Here is a 10228-nt window from a genome sequence, read left to right as displayed (position 1 = left end):
TACGTTATTCACATAGGGACATCTCGGGGACAGTCTGTAATGTTCCATCACTGGATCATCCTTTCTCTGCCATCGGTAGGCGTGTAATCCACAACAGTAACAGACGACGGCATCGTGAACCCCCGTGTAATAGAAACCTGCCTTGGCAAGTCCCCTCGGTTTTTGACGTAACTGTATGGGCCACCACCCAAATGTCTGCATACGTGTATAGAATTCTCTCATTTCGGGTCGATGACAAAACAGATAATGTCTCGAACAGTAGTCTTCTTCATAGTTATCGGCTCTATATTCTTGGGCAGCGTCTGTTTGATCTGTGGGTTCTTTAATTTCACCATCTTCATAGTCAACATCTGTTTGGAGTTCACGGGTAGCACCCGCTCGATCTGTAGGTTCTTTTATTTCGCCATCTTTACTATCATCATTCTCTTCACTTCGATCCATGATATCCTCTTTTCCATTTCTATTACAGTAAATTGTGTGACTTTCGAAACACTTGCAGATCAAGACGTCGTCTTCGTCTCTGCTGCTGCTGCTGCTGCTGCTACTAATGTCGCTCGAATATCCCGATGCCATCGTCTTCATTCCAGATAGAGTGCAACAAGCCACAAGAATGTCAGAATCATAAAACACGTCTGTTCTCAAACACAGTCACAAAGCAAATGAAGTGTAAATCATAAATCCATTCTTTTATACTTTTGAGTTCCTCCAAAACAAAATGTTTGTCACACTCGTTTACCACTGATGACACTCGTTAGGGTTGCAGAAACTGCACTGCAGGAAGCCCATCTGGTTTTGATGGTCATCTTGCATGGCGCAGGGTACAATCGAGTTCAGCTCTGGTACAAAGTCACTCATCATTTCGAAACAGTCTTTCAGTTTACTCCATTGTTGAAGGGAAAGGAAAATTCCTTTCCTTGATGGCTTCACCGTGTCCACACACCACCACCACTGCCGAATGTCCACCCCAGCAATGTTTTTGTCCACGCTCACATACATGTTGGCACCAAGATGGTGAAACAATTTCTCTTCTTTCCTTTCCTTTAAAGCAGCTATGGTTTCATCAATTTGACCAGCACACGTAGACAGTTCAACCCAGTGTTTCAGGGTAAGGGTGATGCCTCGTTTGGTAGGGAAAGTTTTCCCTTTATCACTGTCGAATTTCCTGATGTGTATCAACAGTTCTTGCTTCCATGGTTGGGCCATGACGTAGACATTTTGCCCAATTTCTAGTTGACATCTCGATTTTTCACCCTGGCCATGGCTCTGGGATGAATTTGATGAATGTACCGATGCCATCTTCTTCTTCAAAATACAGTAAGCCGCAAATATGTGAATATGTAGCAAAACTGGACGTAGATCTTGTCTGTAGACTTTTCGGAGAGCGAATGAAGATACTAACAAAACTACCCTTTTTATATTCTAAAATAGCAGTCCAAGGTCAGTCCAAGGACGTCAGAACCTGGCCAAGGCCAGCCCCAAAGACGTCAGTACCGGCCCAAGTATGCCACGGCTGCTTACGGCTGCTTACCTGAATCAGGTATGCCAGTCACTGTCCTGTAGATAGGTCAAGGCTAGGTGATGAGTCACACACCAAGTACGTCAAGGCTATAACTTACACCAAGGCCAGACACCTGGCAAGTGTGCCAAGGTCGGTCTATGACATACACCTCTCAAGTATGCCAAGGCCAGACTATGACTCACGCCAAGGCCAGACACCTACTAAGTGCACCAAGGTCAAGGTCATGGAAAGTAGGTCATGGCACTGTACAGGCCCTTATACTACTTATTTTCAATAAGAAGATTATTACAATACAGACAGTTCCTTTGTGGAATAATACCCAATTCTTTTCGATTTCGCTTACGGGTATTGTTGCACGTAGGGAGACTGACTTGTTCCATCAATACTTGGATTACGTATTTTCGCGTGTCATTATATATCATGTACATAGACAGACAGACAGCTTATTCAGTAAAAGTTTATTTTTCGTTCTGGAAACGGACAGCTCCTTTATGGAATAATACCCAAAACCTTTTGTTTTCGTTTACGGGTATTATTGCACGTAGCGAGACTAGCTTTTCCTATCAATATTTTGTTTATGTGCGGGTTTTCTTTTTAATTTTCTTTTTTAATTAATATAAATGTTAGTACATAATCTTTATGCTTTGTCTGATATGTGTGTGTGTGTATGTATGGGTGTGCGTCTCTGTGAGTGTGTGTATGTATGTATGTATGTGTGTGTCCTTATGTGTATGTGTGTATGTTGGATCTACTGCTAAAGTATGTCACTGTGTGTATTAGTTATGCTTATGTTACTCTCAGTGTATATTACGGTACTTTAAGTTGGTTGTGTTTAGCCTGGCTTAGTAATAATATCAATACCACTAAATGTACTACTGCTACTATTATTTCTCTCTTTTATTTCATCATTCTTCATTTAATATAAATTATAACAAAAGTGGGGTAAGGGCAAAATAGACATTGCAACGTTTCCCTCTGACCCTGTAGGGTTGTTTTTATTTTTAATACATGTTTATGTATTTGTAATCTATATCTGTATGGCGTGTGAATGTATGTGTAGGCAATTGTATTGTGAGGTAATTGTTTATATACTCCTGTTCAGTGGTCTGTGTAATGTATACGGAATAGTATATTTAATTAATGTGCATCTCCTATGGACCAAATTCAGACAGTCCTAACTTTTACAAGCAAGTTCTACAAGAAGTAAAGGCTCTTAAAAATAAATATTATATTTTTGGTGGAGATTGGAATCTTGTTCTAAACCCACAGATTGATATGGATAACTACATAAATGTAAACAATCCAAAAGCTCGCGATGAAGTGTTAGACATAATAGGTGAATTAGATCTTGTGGACATCTGGAGAGATCATAATCCCGAACTACGTAATTACACATGTAGGAAGAATAACCCAACAAAACAAGGTCGATTAGATTTTTTTCTAATATCAGAAATGTTGTATTCTTATGTCCTTAACTCCAATATACATTGTGGATATAGAACTGATCATTCTATTATAAGTCTAAATCTCGAATTCAGTGAAAACGAAAGGCACAACACCTATTGGAAATTTAATAATTCACTCTTAAAAAATAAATCTTATATATCAATAATAAAAAAAGTTATTTCTGATGTTAAGAGACAATATGCCGTGTCTGTCTATAACTTGGATACTGTTGATGCTATACCCCTATCTGAGATAAATTTTACAATTAATGATCAATTATTCCTAGAAGTATTACTTATGGAAATTAGAGGAAAGACAATTTCATACTCATCGTATTTGAAAAAAGAAAACTGTAAACTAGAAAAACAGCTGATTGAAGAAATAGAGAACAATTAGATTTTGAAATTATACAGACAAAAAGAAAAGACTTAGAAAGCCTGCGTGAAAAGACAATGGAGGGTGTCTACATCAGATCTAGAGCCAAATGGATAGATGAAGGTGAACGAATTTCTAACTATTTTTGTAACTTAGAAAATATGAACTTTATTAACTCAAATTGAGAAAAATGATGGTTCTATCGTTACAAATAAAAATGAACTTATGCATGAGACAAACGACTTTTATGAAAACCTCTATTCTTCAAAAGAAGATACGATATCTGATACTGACCTACATGACTTATTTTTAGGTCAAGATATAAATAAACTTAACAGAGAACAAGCAGACTCTTTAGAGGGTTTATTGACATATGAAGAATTATCAAATGCTTTAAAACGTACAAAGAACAATAAAAGTCCAGTGTCTGACGGTTTATCTGCCGAATTTTAAAAACGATTTTGGAAAGATATTGGTTGTTTTGTTCTTAGATCTGTGACTTATGCTTTTATTAATGGTGAATTATCTATAACACAGAAACTTGGAATAATTACCTGCATACCCAAAGGCGATAAACCCAAACGTCTTCTAACTAACTGGCGTCCCATTTCACTCTTAAATATTGTTTATAAATTAGCATCAGCCTGCATATCAGAAAGACTAAAAGGGGTACTCCATATTCTCATAAGTGAAGATCAAACTGGGTTTATGTCAAATAGATTCATCGGTGACAATATAAGGATCCTGTATGATATTTTGTATTGTACTGAATCTCAAAATATTCCAGGAATGTTTCTAAGAGTAGATTTTGAAAAGGCATTTGATACGATCTCTTGGTCATTTTTACATAAAACTCTTGATTTCTTTGGATTTGGAGAAGATATTAAACGATGGATTTTTGTGTTCTATAAAAATATTCAATCCAGTGTTATAGTCAACGGAAATAAATCATCATCCTTTAACTTTTACAGAGGATGCAGACAAGGAGACCCATTATCTCCGTATATATTCCTCCTCTGTGTAGAAATTCTTGCAGAGCTTATTCGTAAAAATAAGAATATTAAAGGCATTTCAATAAACAGCAAAGAATATCTTATTTCACAATACGCTGATGATACAGATTTTATACTTAATGGTTGCAGAACATCATTTGAAGAAACTATAGCAACTTTAAATAGATTTGCGAATTTATCAGGACTAAAAATGAATTATGATAAATCTGAAGTTATTTGGATTGGTTCCCAAAAGAATAGTTCAGTAAGATATTTACAACATTTAAATCTTAAATGGAATCCTCCAACTTTTAAAGCACTTGGAATTATCTTTAGTACTGATATTTCTGAAATAACTAAACTTAATTACAACTCTAAACTGTTTGAAATTAAACAGATTATAAATAGATGGATGAGAAGATTTGTAACACCACTTGGCAGAATAGCTATAATAAAAGCCTTATTAATATCTAAACTCAACTATTTACTCTTAACTTTACCAAACCCCACTAAGTCGTTTCAGTGTGAATTAAACAAAATATTATTCAGGTTTGTATGGAACCAAAAACCAGATAGGATAAAAAGAATAACTGTATGTAAACCTGTTAAAGAAGGAGGCCACGGTATGATAGATATATTTAATTATATCAAGGCTTTAAAGATTACCTGGATTCAAAAATTGGAAACGAAAGATTCAAAATGGAAACCTATTTTATTTGCTTGTTTTCCTCAATTTCGTAATATTTCTGTATTTGGTAACGACTTCCCCTCAAAATGTTTCAAAAATGTAAATAACCTGTTTTGGAAGGACTGTATTCAGGCTTTTTACGACTTCTCGACAGCAATAAAAGTAACATCCTTTGAAGATTTCTTATCTGAACCAATTTTTTATAATTCCCAAATAAAAATTGATAGGAAAACCTTTTTGAAAAAGAAATGGCTTGAGAAAGGCATTTCTCGGATTTGCGATCTTGTTAATGAGCGAGGAGATTTTTTGACTTTAGATGAATTAATGATATATACGAGTTAGATGTTTCTTTTCTAGAATACCATGGCGTCGTTAATTCCGTTAAGTCATATTTTAGGAAAACAAATATTAAAAAAGTTGAAACAAATATCTCCTTGGACGATTCTCCGGTTCAACGGACACTTTGCTATATTAGAAAAGGCTCAAAATTATATTATTATACATTAACGTTGTCGAAAGTTCCATATATTGCCATACTAAAATGGCAACTTCATTTCACTTCCAACATAAAGTGGTCTGTTATCTATTTAAAGCCATTTATAACCACTCAAGAAATAAAATTAAGATGGTTCCAATATAGAATTTTACACAGGATACTGACTACCAACACGTTTGCTTATAAACTAAAACTTATTGACAGTGAAATGTGTACTTTTTGTTATGAAATGCGAGAATCTATAGAACATCTATTTTGGGAATGTAAAGTTGTTCAGCTTTTTTGGAACAATTTTTTTAATTGGTTATTAAAATCTTGTAATCATATATTTAACCTAAATTTATCATTTGAACTTAAAAGTAATACTAAAACATAATATGTTCGATTTTTTATTATTGTTAGCTAAGTATTTTATATATAAATGCAAAGTGCAAAATGTACAGTTAAACATTACTCATTTCCAAAACGAAGTTAAACAAAGATATCTGATTGAGAAACATATTCACTACAGTAAAAACTGCTTTAATAAATTCGTTACCAAGTGGGCAATGTACCATTCTCTATTTGATATATAATCTTAAAATTACTTTTGTTCATTCATTTGTTTTCATCAGCCCCAACAGGTCACGTAAAATTGATGTAAAGTAAAACACCTTCATATCTGTATGCCTATTGTATATCCTACTTCTTTTTACAGACCACTGAAATGTTGTTATAAATAATGATAAATATGTACATAATCAAAATACGTGCGTGTGTGTGTATGTGTGTGCATATTTGTTCCCCCTCTCTCTCTCTCTCTCTCTCTCTCTCTCTCTCTCTCTCTCTCTCTCTCTCTCTCTCTCTCTCTCTCTCTCTCTCTCTCTCTCTCTCTCTCTCTCTCTCATTTTCATATATCATTATATACTTTCATTTACTCTAGATACTTGTTAAAATCCAGGTCCTTGTGAATAAATTGTTTTAATTAAGTCTGCCTATAAAGTAGTGACTACATTGTGTGTGTATAAATTATATATAAAATTACTGTAACAACCCATGTCTTCTCCCTTTGCATGGGTTGATACTTGTCAACAAGGGAATGGTCAAGAAAAATAAACAGTTATTTAATTTCCAAAAAAACTGCTTCTTTTATTATGACGCGTAACTTGGCCACAAATTCTTCTATGCATAAATTTTCTTGAGATTATATGATGCAGTGCCCAAAAGGTCATTAACTCATTTGACTGAGGCTTTGCGAAAATTTCGAACCCTGCCCAGTAGTTTGCTAGTAATTTCTCATCTTCGTTGGACATCCCCCAACTATTGAAAAGTTCTAAACCTTGTTCAATCTAACAATGTGGCGTTGCCAGTCATTCGACGTTTCGCGTTTTACGTCAAACTTACAATGTCACTTACAACAGTGGAACATTCGTTGACTTGGCGATCACTTTCAGTTTACTTCTGATACCATGTATGAAGCTAACTAATGGTGTAGCATGTGTAATTTGTTTACTTTCTCTTGTTACATTGTGCCAGAGACCATGCCGGATCGGGCCGGTAGTCTCGACTGCGCATGTGTAGCGCGCACTTGTTAGTACCGTAGCTCTTACAATTAATGCACTTCACAACAACAAATGGAGAGAGGTACCTAAATATATTTTTAAAAATGGAACTTCGATAAAGCAGATTGGCAACTGTTTCATAACTTGTGTAAACAAATTAAAATTAAAGATATTAAATCAAATAATATAGATAAATTTAATGACGAATTAATCAATAAAATAATTAATATAGCAGAAAAATCTATCCCAATTTCCACCATGGGGTCTAGAAAACATACAGTCCCTTGGTGGAATAGTAATATAGGAGATTTAATAAAATTACGCAATAAAAATAGAGCAATCATGAAAAACAAAATCTAAGGATAACATTTCCAGTTATAAACGTAGCAAATACTTAGTCACTCAAGCAGTACTAGCTGCCAAAAAAACAATCGTGGGAAAAATTTTGTTCATCTATTTCCCAGGAAACTAATAGTAAAGAGGTCTGGTCCAAAATTAAATGCATACAAGGAAAAAAATATAGTAACCAAATCCCTTTAGCTAACAATAAAGAATTCAGAACCAACCAACAAAAAGCTAATATATTTGCTAAAACATTCGCTCATAATTCAAGTAATAATAACTTTTCCAAACAATTTCAAAAAGGTAGAATTGATAAAGAAAAGAAAAAAAAAATCCATCAGATGCTAAATTTAATACAAAAAATGTAGATATTAATAATAAATTTAATAAACAAGAATTCATCGAGGACTTCATTCATAAGAAAGGTACCGCTACCGGGCCGGACAATTTCAGCTATGTCTTTTTTAAACACATGCCTGATGAAATGTATTCTTAGAACTTTTTAATCAAGTCTGGAGTCAGGGCTATATACCATTAAGCTGGAAGGTGGCTACTGTCTTCAGTTTACATAAAAAAGGTAAATATGCTAGCAAACCTAACAACTATAGACCTATATCTCTGACTTCTAACGTGTGCAAAACCATGGAGGCCATGGTCAACAATAGACTAACGCTTTATCTAGAAAAACATGGGTTAATCACTAAATTTCAAAGTGGGTTCCGTAACAATCATTCTACTATCGATCACCTTGTGCGACTTCAATCAGAAATAAATAGAACATTTTCTAAAAGGCACAAGGTAGCAGCAGTCTTTGTTGACATAGAAAAGGCCTATGATATGGTTTGGCGCCATGGTTTACTTGAACAAGTATACAAAATGGGTATAAAAGGTAATTTATTCAATTTTATTGATACATTAATTTCTAACCGTTCTTTCAAGGTTAATGTTGATGGGTAGTTTTCTCCACTAACCACTCTGGAAAACAGTATTCCACAAGGCTCAGTCATTGCCCCAACTTTATTCAGTATTTTCATCACCAAATACAAAAGTGCAAAATGTAGCATCGGACTATTTGCAGATGATACTGCTTTTTGGCGTTGAGATATGGATCCTAATAATCTTAAAAAAGCAATCCAATCTGATATTGACAAATTGGTAAAATGGTCCGAATCTTGTGGAATCAAACTTTCCGAATCTAAAACTGTGTGTATCTTCTTCAAGCATAAATCTAGAGGTTCAAGCTATAGGCTTAATTTAACCTTAAACAATAAACATTTAACACAAGTTAATAAAGTCAAATTTTTAGGCATAATTTTTGACCAGGCCCTCACTTTTAAAAATCACATAGAAGATATAGTAGCACATAGTGGGTCCTATATTATTATTCTCAGAATCCTATCTGGAACAAATTGGGGCGCAGATAGGAAAACTAATAATGCTATACAACGTTTTTATAGTTTCTAAATTACAATATGGTGCCCAAGCCTTCTGTTGTGCGGATCCCAATATTCTAAATGCTCTAGATTTAGTCCAAAATAAAGCCCTAAGAATTATTTCTAAAGCCTGCATAACCACCCCTACAGTTAATATCCAAGCAGAACTTGGGATTCCCCCCTGACTCAAATTAGAAATAAACTCTGTTTCAAATACTGGATGAAATGTAAATATTTAACGCCCCATAAACCAGTTAATCAAATTGATACTCAACCAGCTAATAAAATTGGATTGGGCTTCAAATCAACGGAAGGAGTGGGTGATTCCTTTGGCATACTAATGGACAAACTATGTAAGGCCCTTAAGATAAATAATCTCCCAATCAGTAATGATTTTTATAAAAAAAAATTCACCTTGGCTACAAAATAGACCGCTAGTACCCCTTCTCATAAGGGAAAAATTACTAACAAATGACTATGAGCCCTTCAAAAACGTAATATTTAGAGCTAATGCTGAAGAAATTTATTCTAACTATATCCATATTTATACCGATGGCTCCAAGGATCCGGTTACTGGAAGAACTGCCATGGCTTTCTATGTTCAACCTAGTCCCCCTCTCAAGCAATTTGTGGGGAGGGCTAGGTTGTCAGACTATGTTTCAGTATACACTGCTGAACTCATGGCAATCTTCCACGCCATTCTTTGGATCAATTCTAACTTTAATGCTAATAACCAAAACAATTATGTTATCTTTTCTGACAGTCTTAGCTCTCTTTTGGCTATAAGGGGAGCTGACTCTGCCAGAAAAGACCTTATCCATAAAATCTATGCCCCCAATGGCTTCCTGGTGGGTAAAGGCATTACCATCACTCTGGAATGCGTACCGGCCCACGTGGGAATCTGGGTCTGGCATTTAACCCAACTAATATACTAAACTCTAACAAACACAATTTTAATAAGGTTTTATCCCTCTTGGGAGAATATGTTATGGACTCTGGGCTGGATATTTAGATGAATTGGTTTGTTTTAGAGGAGATATGGAGGAGGTTCAACCCAGGATGAACCGACACACCGTGCCCAGCCTCTGGCAGGGTTGTCCCGGAGGTTAGACGGGACATGCAGATCAGCCTACAGACCTTTTCTTCTGTTTTAGAGGAGATATGGAGGAGGTTCAACCCAGGATGAACCGACACACCGGGCCCAGCCTCTGGCAGGGCTGTCCGGAAGTTAGACGGGACATGCAGATCAGCCTACAGACCGTTTCTTCTGTTTTAGAGGAGATATAGAGGAGGTTCAACCCAGGATGAACCGACACACTGGGTCCAGCCTCTGGCAGGGCTGTCCCAGAGGTTAGACGGGACATGCAGATCAGCCTACAGACCGTTTCTTCTGTTT

Source organism: Gigantopelta aegis, chromosome 8, assembly GCF_016097555.1.
Source record: "Gigantopelta aegis isolate Gae_Host chromosome 8, Gae_host_genome, whole genome shotgun sequence".
NCBI classification, from domain to species: Eukaryota; Metazoa; Mollusca; class Gastropoda; order Neomphalida; family Peltospiridae; genus Gigantopelta; species Gigantopelta aegis.
This window is presented reverse-complemented; position numbering follows the sequence as displayed.